Consider the following 18,895-nt stretch of genomic DNA (forward strand, 5'->3'; position numbering starts at 1 on the left):
GATTTCAAATTAGTTCTTCATAGGACAACAACCAAATCAGGCAAAAGATCATTGGTGAAAGATCAAGCTTCAACAACGACTCTTTGATGTGCTGGCAATTTCACAACGTCTCTTTCACACCTCTATATAAAGGAGTGAAGACTTAGAGAATTGGCAATGCTGAACAAAAAGACTCACAACATTATTACAAGTGCCAAACCTCTGCTGAAATTGTTCTGCATTCACTTAGAATTTCTGTGTCTCAAGGTTTCATTTTAGAAATTCCTAAGTTATTGAGTATGTATCTGATTTGTATTGTGAGCACCTCTGATTGTATATCAAGTGTTCAACCTTAAACAATTTTCTGTGTAATTTTGTTTAGTTAGAAGTATCTTGCAGTTGTGCTTGAGCAATGAAGTCTCTTGATTGTGTTCTTGAGCATAGGAAGACTCTTGCAAAGTGTGCTTGAGCAAAGGAAGTCTCTTGCAGGTGTGCTTGAGCAATTGTAATCAGATATTACTCTTAGTGAAATCTCCTTGGAAGTGCAAGGGGGACTGGACTACTTCCGGATTGTGGAAGGAACCAGTATAATTGCTTTGTGTCGTTCTTCTTCTCTCTCTCTCTGTTTTATTCCGCTGCGTGTAGATTCTGATTATCACTTCAGAAGCTGTTTTCACTTAGCTTCTGATCAGTGTGTTCAGTTTTAGGAGAAACGAAGAATTTTTCAAAACACAATTCAACCCCCCTTCTTGTGTTTTTTCTCACCTTCAAAGATTAGTGACGTGCGCAAGTCATTCGTTTAGGTAGTGCAGCTCCCTCTAATTTTGACCCACATGGGTGGACTCTTATAGGTTCATATCGATGGGTAAAACCGCCCCCCTGAAAGGTGTAAATGTGATATAGATGCCTCATTTTCCTTGTCGCTTACTAAGGTGCGACTTAGAATGTGTCTTAGAGACGAAGAGGGTAATTTTACGCTTGATGTGGGTGAAGCGATGAGTTTATATATGACACTTGATAGGTGGCAAACATTCAGTTTGATAATGTAGATTTTCTGTTAGATTCTAAGAAGGTTGTTGACTCTTTTAGGACATGCATAAATGATGTCACTGAGTTTGGTTGTATTATATATATTTGTAAGCAGTTGTTTCAGAACATTAATTTTCAAAACTCTCATGTCGATTTTAGTCAGAGGCAAGGTAATAGGGTCGCTTATGAACTAAATTATAGTCTCATGTAATGGTAGTTTTAAAAATAAATAAGGATACTAACATGTTAAGATTTAATTTAAATCATCATTGTCACATCATCAAATACATATCATGCCTTTAGTAAAGAGGACACATGATTAACTATTTGGTTTTAGGATTAGAGATTAAAATCCTGATTTTTATTTATTACACATTGTAGAACACAACAACGCAGACAATTGGTAGCTAAAACATATCAATGTTCATGCAGTTCTTATTATATTGGCATAACATTTATTAAAAAGTAATTAATTAGTAGCAAAAATAATCAAGCAGACAAACCAGTACCACAACAACTTTCAATTTATTTAACCATTAATAAACAACATATAATGCAAACTTCTTGCTTATTATGATTTTCTAGTCAATGATATGGTAACATTAACGGAATTCATTCTCTCCTTGGATATTTGATCAATCAATAATTCCTTGTAACGGCTAAAAACCTCTTCAATGATAGCTTCACCAAAGTGACTAACTAGCAAAGGTTCAACCACAGCTCTGATGCACCCTGCAACATCATATCCATTTTCAGAATCATTTTCATCATATTAGAAGTATCTGATTCTGTTTCAAACAACTCCATGTGATTGATGGCAAACGATCCTTCATTGAGAACTTCCAACTCCACTTCATTCGGAGACGGATAATAGTGAGGGATGTTAAAAGTATTCACTTGTTCTTCCCTTATAATCCCCTGTAGCATACAATATTTCATATACAATATTAAGGACAAACACAAATAATTTTCCTATATAACTCATTTTTCATATAGGAAAATGATGTCTATACCTGCAACACCATATCATTAAGAGCAGTAGCCAAAAAATCCCAATCGTCGCAACAATATTCCACGTCACATGGATCTTCATTTCTTCTTCCCACCATCGTTAGAACCATGCGACCCCCTTCAACCAATTCCTTTGCGCGACACTTGAGAAAAATCGATAAGTCTCTTTGAAATTGCTCGTAGTAAGCCTTGACGACATTTAAGGGACTTGTGTTGCTGATGTAAATGTTGCCCTTATTGTTATCTATACCTTCGGGAACCTAATTCACCAAACAAATAAAAATCAATTAGACATAGTTTCATATATGTATATCATATATGTTTGCATCTATAGATTCAATTGTGTACTTGCATGTATGTATATCACTAGTCTATAAGTGATGATATATAAACCTTTGATAGCCAGTGAAGACTGTAAGAGCAGTGGACGAAATGCAGACTTCGATCTGGAAAAACTCTATCATAGAAAGAACCGGGAACACCAAAGAAATAGGAAGGACCCATTTCAGTTTTGATTTCATCGAGTAGTTTATGTTTAAAGCTATCAAGTGACTTAAAAATGTTGTTGAAGTCATTCCCCGAAAGATCGTTAAAAAAGATCTTGTATTCGGGAGATGCATATTTCAATTGTTGGCAAAGCTTCTCCACAACCATGATGATTTCTGAGACAACAGACAAAGTATTTTGTCCACAAGAACAACCCAGATCAGCAATTGCAAGGCTTCTGGGAAGTGTGCTGGTGTAGAGGCTAGTTATGGCTTCCTCTCTTATATGTTTTGTCAAAGAAATCCCCTTTCCCTATAATGACATAAAAATAAGGGTTAAATATGTTTTTGGTCCCTATAAATATATCAACTTTTCGTTTTAGTCCCTCTAAAATTTCCCTTCAACTTTTAGTCCCTATAAAATTTTCAATCTTCACTTTTGGTCCCTCTTTTAAAGTAAACTCATATGTAGAATTCATATTATTTAATGAAATTTTTCAGAAAAATTCAAAATATTATAAGAATCACTCAAAAAAAAATTCAGAATTTTTTAACAAAACAAGAATTTAATATGAATTTTTATATTTTTTACGGTTAAAAATTCATATTTAATTTGTGTTTTGTTAAAAAATTCTAATTTTTTTTAGGAATTTTTTTTAGAATATTTTACACATTTCTGCATAACTTCATTAAAATATGCAAAAATTAAATTAAAAATAGGGACCAAAAGTAGTGATTGAAAATTTTATAGGGACTAAAAGTTGAAGGAAAATTTTAGAGGGACTAAAACGAAAAGTTGACATATTTATAGGGACCAAAAACATATTTAACCCTAAAAATAAAATATTTATCATCGGCGCGACACATTACAAATTACTAATCTTTTTTCCAATGCAATCCAGGGCCGGCCTAAGGGCCAAACAACCCAAACAAGGGTTTTTAGCCTCAAAATTTTGGGTGGAAAAATAGACCTCTAAAAAATTAATTTTAGACATTTGCTAAATATATTATATGACAGCTAAATTACAGACATTTGCATAATTTACTTAATTATCAAAAAGGCCTCAATTACTCTAAGTCACGAATTCAAATTTTAGTGTCCACAAAATTGATTTTATATAAATATTATGTTAAAAAAATAATAATTTTAAAGGCCACATTAAATTTTTTCTTTAGGCCTCTTAATCTGTTGGGCCGTCCCTGATGCAATCATTAATATGTTGGATTGAAAAGCTAAACACTAAATGTTAGTTGAATAACAATTTAGAATAAGGATGAGAGAAATGAATGAAATTATGTAAATTGTATTGAATAGAGAAGATGTGGAGATATCAAAACGCAAGGGACACAATTCTATGTATAGAGAGGATTTATGCTAACTAACTAAGGTTACCCGACTAACAAGTAAATCTTGTGATAAAGTTAATTTTTATCTAACTAACTAACTCAATTTTATCCAACTTATTCCTAATTAGTGCAAACTAGCTAGTAATTTTCAATTAACTAATCTTTAGTGATCCTCTGGAGTGATCATTGGAAGTGCACAAAGCAACTAAGAGGCTTATATATATATATGTATATATATATATATATATGTATATATATATATATATATGTATATATATATATATATATATATATATATATGTATATATATATATGTATATGTTTAGTTCTGCAAATAGGGATCATTTGAATTTTGGTCTATGAACTTACTAATTATTTTAAACCGCCATTGCAAAATTTAATCATTTGAAATTTAGTCCTTCAACCAAGTTAATTACTGCCACGTCAGTAATCAGCTGAGGTGTCACTGATGATTGGTTAAATGAGTTGCTGAGTCACCAAAAGAATGGGTAGACTGACGAAAATGCCCCTAGGACTTTAAGGCAAAAGCGAAAAGACCAAAATGCCCTTCTTTAAAAACCCAAACCTAATTCAATCTCTTCTTCTCCCAGGAATCATCGATCTCACTCCCAAATACAAAGACCAACCCAAAGCGCAATAACCAAGTAGATTTGTGATTCTAAATTTTCATTAGAGATTATCTTGTTCTAATCTCATTATGTTTTCACTTTTAGATGTCTTATCTATTCGCAAGACTAATGAAAACTTTCGTCTTCTCAAAAGTAAATTTAAAAAGTGAGAGCCATCAAATACATTTAGACATCCAACAACCCGAAAAATTAAGCAATTTGAGACTTCAAACAACTTCTTTACTATATTCACGTCTATCGCGGGTTATGAGTTCAATTTCCAGTTTACAATTTATAACCGACTCTGATTCCAATTTCTCTGGTGTGTTATTTAAACAACCATTTGTTTGATAACTTTTTGAACAACTATAGATTTACAAAAAAAAAAAAAAGGTAAGTATTGACATGAAAATCAAAACAATAGAGAATTAAAGTGAAAACATAATGTGAGTATAAGAGAAAAAGATGTCACAAAAATTATTGATGGATCTCACTCCAAAAATTAGGTCTTGGGATGACTTCTAAGACCGGTTAACAATATGATGCATCAAAATCAAGCGACATAAGAATTGCTAAGTTCCCTCAAAAAAAAAGAAAAAAGAAAAAAAGAATTGCTAAGTGGGGTGTTGTACATTATAAATTTTCACCAACTTTTTGGTAGGCTCCTATAAGAATTACTCCCACGTCCCATATTAAGTGACACAATTGACTCTATCACACATATCAATGCATATTTTTTATCTTTAATATCTTTAATTATTTATTAGAAAAAATTAAAAAAAATTTAATATTCTGAAAATATTCATCAAAACGAATACAACAACATCTTGTATGATACTATTTATCTTTTTATATTAGTAAAAAAATATGATCAAAGTTTGTCAGGTTAATATTAAACGTTGTCAAATAAGTTATCTAATATGGAATGGTGGGAGTAGTTCTTAATGCTATTTTTGAATAAAAAACAAAGGTAAAATATATTTGTGTCTTTACAAAAAAAATTTAAAAAATTTCCATAAAAAGAATCACACATTTGGGTCCAACAAATTTATCTTGCGACGCGAGCAATTTTACTCTCTAATGATAAATCACCACAGATGTTTTAATGGTTTTTCATAGACATGTTTAAAAAACTATAAATTGTTGCCCCCATACAATTTTTTTTATTTTTGTTAATGTGGGATATAAATTAAACATAAATTTCTTAAATGTCAAACAGTTTAAGATAAAAATAAAGAAAATATGGATTTAAAAAACAAATTTTAGACTAATTTTTTTGTAGATTTTTTTTATAATATTTTAAACATAAAAGCAAAAAATCACTCAAAAATATACGTTCACTTGACAAAAGAAACTATTGTGATTTTTTTTTTTTTTATGGAAATGAAAAACAAAAGTTTGAAAGTTTACAGGAACGAGGAGAGTATTTCCCTCAAAAAAAAAAAAAAAAAAGGAACGAAGAGAGTATTTATCTCTAAAATGTTATTTATGCTATGTTGGATCATCAAGTAATACGAACACAATGCAAATGCTATAATCAATATCATCTCAATGTTTCATAGCCATAGGCAGATGCTAAAGTCACCACCATGACTATATAGTCACCAGAAAACCCAAGCTTGGTGATAACATCAATACCCGATCTATATAGAGTCAACCGAGATCTAATCTGTATATGTGTGCGTACCTGGAAAAATGAGTTGTTTGCATAACTTGTTTTTCCATCGCCTCCATTCATGTGCACTATCTTCCCCACGTCCATTCTTGCTTCTTTTAGCTTTATTTCTATTCTGATTTAGTGTTTAATAATAGGCCATACATCAACCCATAGATAGATAGATAAAAAGGGTATGTTGTGTATTGTGTACACTAAATGTTAATTACATGTAAGTTTTTATAAAAAAGATGTGTAATCATTACTTAATTAAAAGTACCATTTTATATTTTTATGACAAACTTTATATTTGTAGATTCCTTAACCATTGTCCTTAAAACAGTTAGGAAGACCTTAATTAAATATGTTAATATTTTATTTTAACACAAAAACTAGGTCAAATGCATCTAAAGGTCCTTTAAGTTTTTCGTTTTTCCCAAAGGGATCCTTTGATGAGTCTATATTTAGTCTATTTTTATGCATTATTTAGTTTAGTTTTATTTAGATTTGAATTTATTTTATTGCAATAATATTTCCTTTTTGAATCTTTTTACTACAATTGCATATTTTATATTTCAGGAACGAATATATGATGGAAGGTGTCTAGGAGCAAAAGAAAGGAGTCTGGAGCTGATTTGGAGCAAAAATTCGGAACAAAAATATAGAGCCCCCAAGTCAGAAGCTTGGCACGGTCCGTGCCAACATGTGGCACTGCCGAGCCACCCTCCTGGAGTCCTTTTGCTGCTTTTCTTCAAGCCCAAGTTACCATGTTTTAGTTTTACCGAATAGCCCTTGTAGTTGTTTAGATTTTAAGTCAATTGTAAAGCTATAAATAGAGTGGCTCTCCATCACAAATATTGATCTTTTGTTATGGGAATAAAAAGTTCACTTTTGCTTTATTTTATATTCTTCTTCTTCTCCTTCTTCTCTATGTCTACAATGAACGTTAGTGAGTAGACTCTTCTTGTCTTGGGATTGTTGGATAAGTCTAATGACATAATCCTAATCGAACCAAGCTTTAACCCTAATTTCATGTAACCGTAATTTCTAATTTAGATTCCCCGTTTTAACATGAATTAACCATTATCAAACTGTAGAAGCGAAAGTGGAGGGTTTGATAATTGTTAATCCATCATCCCAAATATCAATTCATAAAGCGAAAGCGGAGCTTTGATATTGGAACAAGTGAATCTAGACAATAATTGCAAAGGCAGCGAAATAGTCTTTGCAATTATTGAGACATGTGTAGTTTTAATCCTTATAAGCTTCTTCTAGTAATCAAGTCAGCGAAATAGGCTTGGTTACTAGGGGTAAACTCTCACCGGACTTTCATCGGAAAGGTGAGGGGCTAAAGGGAAACCGGTCTTTAGAAATTAAGGTGTAAAACATGAAATTAGAAGTTAAAGTCTTGGCTAGTGAAGGGTTTGTTATTATGACGAACCAATAATTCCAAGACTCTTTTATTTTATTATTGTTATTTCTTTTAATTAAAAATCCAAACTTTTTAACCTTTGAAACCTTCATCTAATCATTATTGAAAGTTAATTAAATTCATAACTCCCTAGCGGAACGATACTCTCTTTTACTACTATTACTTCGATAGACCGTGCACTTGCGGTTTGGCCTATCAAGTTTTTGGCGCCGTTGCTGGGAAGTTATTGCAATTTGATTAATTTTTTTTTTTTAAGGATTAGACTGAAAAAAAAATCTTTTCCTTTATTTTATTTTATTTTCTCTTTCTTTATTTCTTTCTTTTTCTATTTCTTCTTTTGTCTTTGACTTCTTGGGAAGATAATAACGATATGGCTAAGGAACACTCTCTCAAAGAGTTTGCAATCCCATCTTCAAATGAGTCATACGATGCTATTGTGTACCCAACGGTTGATGACAATTTTGAAATAAAACCTGCACTTGTTCACTTAGTGGAGCAAAATCAATTTTTCGGATCACTCACTGAGGATCCGAATTTTCATATTTCAACATTTTTAAGACTCAGTAGAACCGTGAATGCAAACCAAGAGGTCGTAAGGCTGCACAACTTTCCTTTTTCCTTAGGGGGTAGAGCTAGTTCTTGGTTTCATTCATTGGAATTTGGTTCTATCACTTCATGGCATCAAATGAAGCAAGTTTTTTTTGCCCGATTCTTTCCTCATTTTAAAACTGTTCACTTAAGGAAACAAATCATACAATTCACTCAAAAAGATGGAGAATCTCTTTACAATGCGTGGGAGCGTTTCAAAGAAATGCTTAGACGTTGTCTCCATCATGGTTTAGAGAATTGGCTTATTATTCACATTTTTTATAATGGCCTTTTGTGTACCACAAAAATTTTGTTGATGCAGCTGCAGGTGGAGCTCTAATGAATAAAAACTATACGGAGGCATACGCCTTGATTGAAGACATGGCTCAAAATCAAAGTTAGATGAGCAGTTTAGAAATTTTATTGAAATACTTCCAAACAAATTATCACCTAAACTTAAGGATCCAAAGAGCTTTTCCATACCTTGTGTCATAGGATCTGAAACCATAGCAAAAGCCATGTGTGATTTGGCAGAGAATGTCAGTTTGATGTCGTTGTCCCTTTCTGAAAGATTGGGTATAGGATAGACAAACCACTTTCTTACCGTCAAGCTAATGACTCTAAACAAGCGCTTCGTGGGAGGCAACCCACACATTTAACTGCTTTTATTTTGTTTGTTTTTCGTTGTTTTAAGTTGTTTTGTAGGTAATTGTCCGAGTACATTCAAGAAAAGTGAAAAAAAATTGAGGCCCCCTGACCAGAAGGTTGGCACGGCCTGTGCTAAGTCTGGCACGGCCGTGCCAGATTTTGAAGCCAAACACAAGCCAAAATTCCAGTAGCTTGGCACGGTCCGTGCCAATATGTGGCACGGCCATGCCACATCTCTAGGTAAGTATAACCTCAAAAATTTTCTTCGTCTTCCCTCATTTTCACACACAAACATCTCTCTACCTTCAAACTTCTCTCTAAAACCTCCATAACCAACAACCTTCAAACCTTCGCATCTCAACCAATTCTTTCACCAAATCAATCCTAAACTTCATTCTACACAAACCCCTTCCATCAAAAACAACTTTCATCCACCCAAACCCATAATTCACCAAACCCTTACCTCCCTAAACCTAACCCTAAAAACCACAAATTCTTAACCAATCTCCACACCTAAACTCATAACCCTTACTCGAACATAAACCCCAAACTTAAACCAACCTTTTTCCACCGAAAATCTTTCTAGACCCTAACCTTCATCAAAACATAAAGTCCAACCAAGGTCAATGACAATGGCTTCAGGAAGAAGTGGGAAATTTTTCATTTGGGGTAGAACCGAGTTAGGGAACACTAGAACCGATGAACTTTTCATGCTTTGGACTATGCTCTATAACCACCCCGTAAACACTTGTTTATATTTGCTTGATTATCTTGCCGATGTAGGTAATAGGCCTGCCGGTAAGGGAGAGATAGTGGCGGGGGGGATCATCACATACATAGCTAGGCAATTTGGAGTGGGTGAAGATGAGGGGATAAAACCAATTGAGGGAAACAATAGGCTTAACATAGACACCCTCATTGCCATGAACTTCATAAAACATCAACCGCCAATTCAATTTTCACTCAAGCTCAATGTGCCTATTTTGATACCACTTCCTAACCCATCTCGGACTAACACCGTGGTGGAAGAAAATTCGTTGTATGTTGATGATGTCCAGGTACATGAGGAGCAAAATCGAGATGAGGGGGACGGTGCTAACTTGCACCATGATGTGGGAGAAGGTGCTAACTTGCACCATGAGGGAGAGCACCATGACCATGGATGCAAACTGAAATTAAGAGGATAAGCACCAAGCAATAAAGGCAAGATGTTGAATTATCAGGCTCAGAAATGATGTCCAAAAGGGCAACCGCATCAATGATGAAAACAATGAAATGCCATGAACTTCATAAAACATCAACCGCCCATTCAATTTTCACTCTGAAGGTGAGAAAAACACAAGAAGGGGGGTTGAATTGTGTTTTAGAAAAATTCTTCGTTTCTCCTAAAAACTGAACACACTGATCAGAAGCTAAGCGAGACAGCTTCTGAAGTGATAATCAGAATCTAAATGCAGCGGAATAAAACAGAGAGAGAGAGAGAAGAAAAACGACACAAAGCAATTATACTGGTTCCTTCCACAATCCGGAAGTAGTCCAGTCCCCCTTGCACTTCCAAGGAGATTTCACTATGAGAAATATCTGATTACAAATGCTCAAGCACACAAGCAAGAGACTTCCAATGCTCAAGCACACAAGCAAGAGACTTCCAATGCTCAAGCACACAAGCAAGAGACTTCCTTTGCTCAAGAACACAATCAAGAGACTTCCTGCTCAAGCACAACTGCAAGAGACTTCCTAACTAAACAAAATTACACAGAAAATTGTTTAAGGTTGAACACTTGATATACAATCAGAGGTGCTCACAATACAAATCAGATACAGACTGAATGGACTTAAGAATTTCTAAGATATGACTTTGAGACACAGAAATTCTAAGTGAATGCAGAACAATTTCAGCAGAGGTTTGGTACTTGTGAAAATCTTTGTGAGTCTTTCGTTCAGAGTTCATGCATTACCAATTCTCTAGGTCTTCACTCCTTTATATAGTGGTGTGAAAGAGACGTTGTGAAATTGCCAGCACACCAAAGAGTCGTTGTTGAAGCTTGATCTTTCACCAATAATCTTTTGCCTGATTTGGCTGTTGTCCTATGAAGAACAAATTTGAAATCCATTCCTTATCCAAAGGAACATCTATGCAGGCGAAACCGTATTCTGGAGCTGTTTTCTTGTCCTGTAGCGCGGACACAAAACAGAGTAGTGGAGAACGTGGTTGTACAATTCGTACAAAGTACAATGTCAACGCTTTTGTCCAAATTGCAAACACACGCCTTCAAACACCTTTGAAATGACCGTTGCAAACTCCACTAATCCTTTGTTTGTGTTTTCGTATCCAATAGACAGCTTTTGCATTGATAATTCTTCAATTCTTGATTCTTTGCAAATCCAGTTGATATTCAGCTTCTGGTGAAATGGCTTCTGATGAGGCAGCTTCTGATGATATGACTTCTGCAGCTTCTGATGACGCAGCTTCTGATGATGTGGCTTCTGGACCTCTTGTCTTCAGAAGCACTATTCTTCAGGAGCAGCTTACTTCAGGAGCGCTATTTCTCTTCAGTAGCAAGTTGCCTTCAGGAGCGTCCAAGCTTCAAATTTTTGTTGTTTCCATAGCTCTTTATTTGCTCATTCAGAACCAATGATGATGTAACTTTATAATTATGGTCCTGTACACTTGAACAAATATTAGCTAGTCCAATTTACAATTTTTAATACCTTGTTATCATCAAAACCCTTTAAGGTTCATTGTTAAACACATTTTGTTCCAACAATCTCCCCCTTTTTGATGATGACAAACAAAAGTATTTAAAATTGATCAATTGTTGTTAATCTAATTAACAAGTTGACTTTGGGGTTCTGAGGTTTGTAAGCTCAGAATCTGAGGTTTGTAAGCTCAAACTCCCCCTGAGTCTGATAGTCTTTAAGGTGAGGTTTGTAAGCTCCCCCTAAGTTCTATCCAGGTTAATTAAATTCATTTTTCGCGCAATAATATTATCAGAGCTTAAAAACAAAATTGAATCATTGAAAGAATTAACTTATAGATAAGAAGAATGGTTCAATTAATTTTACTTGAATTTTGATACTCCTTCGTTCGTTCATAGCTTATACCAATAAGGTAAAAAAAAAATGATAGAAGGTTTTCAAAAATTTCAAATTCCATTAATGGGGCTCAGAGCCTTTAAATACTTGTCACATATACTCCCCCTTTTGTCATTATCAAAAAAAATTGAAATATATAGGCATAAAAGACAAAGAGATATGAGAAAAACTCAAACATGAGAGAGTATACTAAGCAATGAACTAAATAAATCAGAGCAAAATATATGAACATGTATATTCAATTGTCAGAAGCAGCTAAACAGTCAGAATCAGTAAGCATTCAGAAGCAAGAGAAATAAGACAAGATGGTTTCAGAAGCAAGGACTAAGAAATTTTAAAACAGACAACAAACAAAGAAAAACACAAGGGTGTGCAACTAAGGGTTGGTTTGTTGTTGTTTCTTCATCTCTTCCATTTCTTCAATCTTCTTCTTCAACAGTTCTTCAAGTTGTTGTTGCCTCTGAAGAAGAGCTTGTTCCCTTTCTCTAGCTTCTTGCTGCTGCTGTGCCGTCTGTTTCTTCAGAAGCTTACACAACCTTGCTTCTCTGGTCAAGTAATCCGTTTCAAAGAAGAAAGGCTGGTTTGCCAGAAGCAGTGTAGAACTTCTTACTCTGAGACTCTGATTCAGATGCTCCATTAACTTCCTGACAGTAGCTTCCTTGCTTCTGATGCACTTAGCCCTTATGCTTTCAATTAGCTCAGTTGCCCGGTTCTGAAGAGATGCCCAGGAGTCTTCATATGCACCTGTGAGATCAATTGTCCCTCTTTGATCCACCAGATTATGCAATTGACTCAGAATTGTCAGAAGCTCAGAATTAATATATCCAGATTCCAGGATGTCTGTGGGTGGTTGTTCAAGGATTTCAAGATCAGAATCATTGATTTCCAAATCTTGAATAGGGTTAGGAACTGGAATGGTAAAGTGTGTTTGTGTGTTTGAAGATGAAGGCTGGTCAGAATCAATGTGTGTGGTGGAGGTTGAGGCTTGAACATTGACTAGAGAGATGTCAACATCCATGGGAGTTGGTTCAGGGGAGTGTTCAGGTAAAGGTTGAAATTCAGTTTCAGTTGATGGTTGTTGTGGTGAAGATGATGTTTGAGTGTTGAGTTAGGGGTCAATGGTGGCTATTGGTGATTGAGGGGGTGTTGTGGGTTTATGTGGTTCAGGTGTTTGTTGATGGGGGTTTTCTGAAACAACGTTTTCAGAAGCAGCTGCTTCTGGAGTTGCTTCAGAGGCCTTTTCTGAGGTAGACTCAACATTTTCTGGAGGAATCATGTTGAGAGGTTGAATGTTAAGAGGTTGAGGGTGAAGGCGAAAAATAGTATCAATGACTCTTTCTCTCTGCTCAGCCAGTTCAGCCAACTTCTCATTAATTATGTGACCAACTGGTTCATAAGTAGTTGACTGAGAGGGCTTATCGTTGGTTTTGGTTGATGTTGATTGGCTTTTTACTGGTTTTCGAAACAGTTGAGCTAAGGGTATATCATCATCAGAATCATCAGAGTCTGATAATGATTTGGATGCGGAATCTGATGATATATTAATTACCTTCTCTGGTTCAGGATCAGAATCCTCTTGAGCAAACTCACTGGTCATCTGCAACATTTTCTTGGCTTCTGAGACTACAGACTCTTGTAGCTCAGCAGCAATTTCCAAGACTTTTTCAGCTGCTGCCTTCTTCTCTTGTAACTTCTTTAACTCCAAATCAGAAGCATCTTGAGCTGTAGAGGTGATATGAGGAAAATCCTTGGTCCTCCTCAAGGCTGGCTTCCTCTTCCTCTTTGGTATAGCAGGTTGATCAAGAGAAATGCCAACATCCATGATCAACCTGGAATCCATGTCTTCAATGGCTTCTTCAATAGAAGGTACTGATGAACTACCAATTTTGAGCTTGTCAGTAGCAACTTTTGCCTTTTTAGCAGGTTGTTCAACCTCTAGATATTGCTCTGCAGTTATCTTCCTTTTTGACTTTCTGCCTCTGGCTCGTGGCAGAGCACCACCATACATTTCCTCTGGAATATCTTCCAATCTGATTCTCTCATTGGTTGCCTCAAAATGTTCCTTGATATAGTACATCTGCACTTCAATGGGATCCTTCTTGCAGATGGGTGGAAAGTCCTTCATAAGATCAGACTTAACAAATGATTCACTTAAATCAGTTTGAAGTTTGGTGACTTCACTGATTAGCTTCATATTCAAGAGAGTATGAGCATTAATGAATTTTCCAGTTTTTGTGTCAAGTAGCTGATCTGTGAAGCCTTGAGATTGACTGAGACTGTCCAAGATACCTCCTTGATAGAATATCTCTGAGAGAAGTCTTCCATAAGGAACCAAGGGTTTATCCAGTAGCTGACTCTGTTTCAAACACTCTACCAAGTACTTGAACATGTATTTGGGCACATTCACCTTTTCCTTCTTGATGAAGTGCTGGAGAAGGACCTTCTGAGCTAGATTTGGTTTCACACAGTCACCACTTGGAAACAGGTTCTCATTCTGAATCTTCAGAAGCATCTTAGTTTCCATGCTCAATTCAGCATATTTCTTCTCCTTCTCAGAATTGTATATCACCAAGTTGGCTTGCTTTTTCCAAATGCGTTTTTCAGCAGCATCTGAAAGATCAATTCCAGAGTAGTATCCAGAGGCTGCAGCCTTGAGAACATACTCTATGTGCCATTGTGCAAGTCTTACTGGAATACCACAGATGCTGGACCTGATTTCATCTTCAACAAATGGCGCAAGACCCATTTCTTCTCTTGTTTTCCCTTCTAATTCAGGATACATTAGCACCATCTGACTTTCCTCAGCTACTGATTGAACTAGGAAATCAGAGTCACTTTCCTTAAAGATGGGAGGAAAGTCCCTGATTATCTCAGTTTCAGCAGTTGTCATCTCTAACCACTTTTCATCTTTAGGGGCTTCTTTGATGAACTTCATAGAGCATAAGCTCCTGCTACTGATAGTCCTTTCAGCAGTAGAGACTTCGAAACATTTATCAGAAGCACTCCTTGTCCTTTTTAAGAACTCCAGCACCCTTCCTTGATGAAAGATTTCAGACAGCAATCTTCCATAGGGTACTTGTTTTCTTCCTCTTGTAGTGCTTTCGTTTATGGCCCAGCAGAGATGATCCATTACATATCTGGGGAAGTTTATCTTTTCAAGATTGGTCATGAAATAAATTGCTAGCTTCTGTTGGTTGTTGGGTTGGTCAGACCCTCCTGCTCTTTGAAAGAAGCAATCATTACTGAATTTCACCAACATTCTGTTGTGAATCTCCATCTCTGAAGGCTTGGCATCTTTCTTCCCACCCAGAAGAGAGTTGTAGTAACCTTTTAGCAGGACATCTTCCTTCCTGACTATTTCTTGGAATCTTCCCTCTGCATGCATCCTACAAGCTTTAGCTATAACGTCCTCAGTGATGGTTATAGGAATGCCCATCACTTCAGACCTTATTTCTAAGCTATCAAATGATGTAGGATTCATATCCATGACCATTTTCCCTTTCTTTGACCCCGCTTGTTTGCTTACGACTTTTGCAGGCTTTTCATTGTACACTTCAGCTTTTAACCAAAAGTCCTTGACCAAGTTCACATATGTTGGCCCATTTAGCATCTTGAAATACTCAGACATCATCTGAGTTTCTATCAAACCTTCCACGTTTACTTCATACTTCTTGAGTGAAGCAAAATCCATCGGTGACTCTACTTGAACTATTAAGGATTCCCATGGAATATCCATAGTCTTCTCTTTGTAGATGGACCCAGATTCTGATACGCTTTGCTTGTTTGATGTAGATTCTGAAACTTTTGAGCTTGATGATGCCATTTGATGATTGACGAAGATTTGAAGAAGATGAAGATTTTAGGGTTCTAAGGTTGAGAGAATGCGCTTACTTCGCAAGAGGTTTGAGAGCAAATGTGTTTGTTGTGAGTGAGTAGTGTGTGAATTGACAAAGTGTTAAAAGTAAAACGATTGCAATTCAAAAGAGACAAACAAACATAACATTAATGACAAAATTGGGGGCGCGTGAAAAGTACTTTCAAAGCTATTAAATCATCATTGCCCTTTTAGTTATACACCAACACATACAGGCCACGTAAGAAGTTCACAGAGTAACTACCAAGTTAGTGGGTCAGAAGTTACTTTTTAAAAGGTAACTTCCAACGTTTCCACTAATTCAACTATTCAGAAGCAACAAATCCAGCTTCTGGACTTCAGATGCTGACGTCATCATCAGAAGCGAGTTTTCCTCAGAACCTCAATAAAGAGCTTCTGATGGACTACTGCTTCTGAACTAACTTCAGAACCTAAAATCCTATTCAGGAGCAAGCAAGCATTTAATCAGATACAAAGTGCATGTTCAAATTTTTCTTTATAAAATCAAATCTTTCAACAGTTAAAGGCTTAGTAAATATATCAGCCCATTGATTTTCAGTATCAATGAATTGTATATCTAAAATTCCTTTTTGAACATAATCTCTGATAAAATGGTGTTTGATTTCAATGTGCTTAGCTCTTGAATGCAAAATTGGATTTTTAGACAAACAAATAGCAGCAGTATTATCACAATAAATGGGAATACTGTTAGCAGTTATCTGATAATCTTCCAACTGATGTTTCATCCAAAGTAGTTGTGTACAACAACTTGCAGCTGAAATGTATTCTGCTTCTGCTGTAGACATAGCAATAGTTGTTTGTCTTTTGCTAGCCCAGGATATAAGATTATCACCCAGAAATTGACAATTGCCACTGGTTGACTTTCTTTCAATCCTATCACCAGCATAATCAGCATCACAGAATCCAATTAGCTTATAATCTAAGGATTTCCTATAAAGGAGTCCAAGATTAGTTGTTCCTTTCAAATACCTGAAGATTCTCTTGACAGCAGTCATATGAGATTCTCTAGGATCTGATTGGAATCTTGCACACAAGCATACACTGAATAAAATATCTGGCCTAGATGCAGTGAGGTATAACAAAGAACCAATCATACCTCTATACAGCTTCTGATCTACTTTAGCTCCTTCATCTTCTTTGCTCAAGTTGCACGTAGGGTGCATTGGAGTGTTCATCACTTTACAATCTACAAGTTTGAACTTCTTCAGAAGCTCCTTTGTGTACTTTGATTGATGAACATAGACTCCATCTTTGCATTGATTGATTTGAATGCCCAGGAAGAACTTCAGCTCTCCCATCATGCTCATTTCAAATTCATCCTGCATTAACTCAGAAAATTCCTTGCAAAGAGATGCATTAGTAGAACCAAATATTATATCATCAACATATATTTGCACAACAAGAATATCTTTCTCAAGGGTCCTTCTGAAGAGTGTAGTATCGACCTGTCCTCTTTTAAAATCATTTTTGATTAAGAAATTACTTAGTCTATCATACCAAGCTCTGGGAGCTTGTTTCAAGCCATATAGTGATTTCTTCAGTTTAAAAACATGGTCAGGATATTTAATATCCTCAAATCCAGGAGGTTGCTTGACATACACTTCTTCTTCTATGACACCATTTAGAAATGCACTCTTGACATCCATTTGATATAATATTATGCCATGATTAACTGCATAGGAAAGAAGTAACCTGATTGCTTCCAATCTTGCAACTGGAGCAAACGTTTCAGTGTAATCAATGCCTTCTTGTTGACTATACCCTTGTGCAACAAGCCTGGCTTTGTTTCTTGTTACTTCACCTTGCTCATTCAGCTTGTTTCTGAATACCCATTTTGTTCCAATAATGTTCTTGTGCTGAGGTTTGGGTACCAGATCCCACACATCATTTCTTTGAAATTGATTCAACTCTTCTTGCATAGCTAGGATCCATCCATCATCTGAAAGTGCTTCATCAACTGTTGTAGGTTCAATCATTGAGATTAGTCCAATCATTGACTCTTGTCTGAAATGTGATCTTGTTCTTCTTGGACTATCTTTGTTTCCAATGATTAGCTCCTCAGGATGTGAAGACTTGTGTTTGAATGTGTTTCTGGGAGGATCTTCTTGATGTGAGTCATCTTGTGCTTCATCAGAAGCAGTTTCATCTTGCGCTTCTGATGTGGGTTCAGCTTCTGGACTATCTTCAGATTCAGCTATCTGATCAGGTTCTGGAGTAGCTTCAGGAACCTGTATCTCTGCAAAACTTTCACCTTGCTTTGAAGTTTTATCTTCAAGCTCCTTGTCATCAAATTTAACGTGCATAGATTCTTCAACACAGAGTGTCTCTGAATTATACACTCTGTATGCCTTTGACCTTTCAGAGTAACCTAAAAAGATTCCTCTTTGGGCCTTTGCATCAAATTTCTTTAGGTAGAGCTTGTTGTTCAGAATGTAACATGTACATCCAAATTGATGAAAGTAAGAGATATTGGGTTTTCTTCCTTTAAAGAGTTCATATGCTGTTTTCTCCAAAATAGGTCTAATATAGATCCTGTTTTGAACATAGCATGCTGTATTCACTGCTTCTGCCCAAAAATGTTTTGGTAAATTGTTTTCATGAATCATGGTTCTGGCCATTTCTTGTAAAGTTCTATTCTTTCTCTCTACAACCCCATTTTGTTGTGGTGTTCTAGGAGAAGAGAATTCATGGAAAATTCCATGTTTTTCACAAAAAGCTTCAAATGGCTCATTTTCAAATTCTCCACCATGATCACTTCTGACTTTCAAAATTTTTGATTCTTTTTCAGATTGAATTTGAGTGCAGAAGCTACTGAATACATCACACGCAACATCTTTACTCTTTATGAATTTCACCCAAGTCCATCTGCTGTAATCATCAACAATGACTAATCCATATCTACTTCCATATAAGGATGCAGTACTTACTGGTCCAAATAAATCAATATGGAGTAATTCTAACGGTCTTGAGGTTGAAACAATGTCTTTGGATTTAAAAGATGATTTCACAATTTTCCCTCTCTGACATGCACCACAGAGTGCATCTGAATGATAGTCAATGTCTGGTAGCCCTTTCACAAGTTGTAACTTACTAAGCTTAGAG

At 35.7% G+C, this 18,895-nt stretch overlaps 1 non-coding gene and 1 pseudogene across 2 annotated transcripts; both read right to left on the reverse strand.

The window, feature by feature from the left end:
- Positions 1-1,414: 1,414 nt before the first annotated feature.
- LOC146897226 (S-adenosyl-methionine 4-1-methyl-2-pyrrolidinyl-3-oxobutanic acid methyltransferase-like) lies at positions 1,415-6,326 on the reverse strand (annotated as a pseudogene). The gene is made up of 4 exons (XR_015021488.1): positions 6,168-6,326; positions 2,413-2,817; positions 2,022-2,279; positions 1,415-1,926 (listed from the first exon to the last, which is right to left on the reverse strand). The product of XR_015021488.1 is annotated as an S-adenosyl-methionine 4-1-methyl-2-pyrrolidinyl-3-oxobutanic acid methyltransferase-like (transcript).
- A 1,972-nt stretch (positions 6,327-8,298) lies between these two features.
- LOC146897227 (small nucleolar RNA R71) lies at positions 8,299-8,406 on the reverse strand. Its single transcript, XR_015024375.1, has one exon. It is a non-coding gene; the product is annotated as a small nucleolar RNA R71 (small nucleolar RNA).
- Positions 8,407-18,895: the final 10,489 nt, after the last annotated feature.

The sequence above is a fragment of the Medicago sativa genome, chromosome 8 (assembly GCF_051527215.1).
Source record: "Medicago sativa cultivar Bolivia chromosome 8, Bolivia_mono, whole genome shotgun sequence".
Lineage (NCBI taxonomy): Eukaryota > Viridiplantae > Streptophyta > Magnoliopsida > Fabales > Fabaceae > Medicago > Medicago sativa.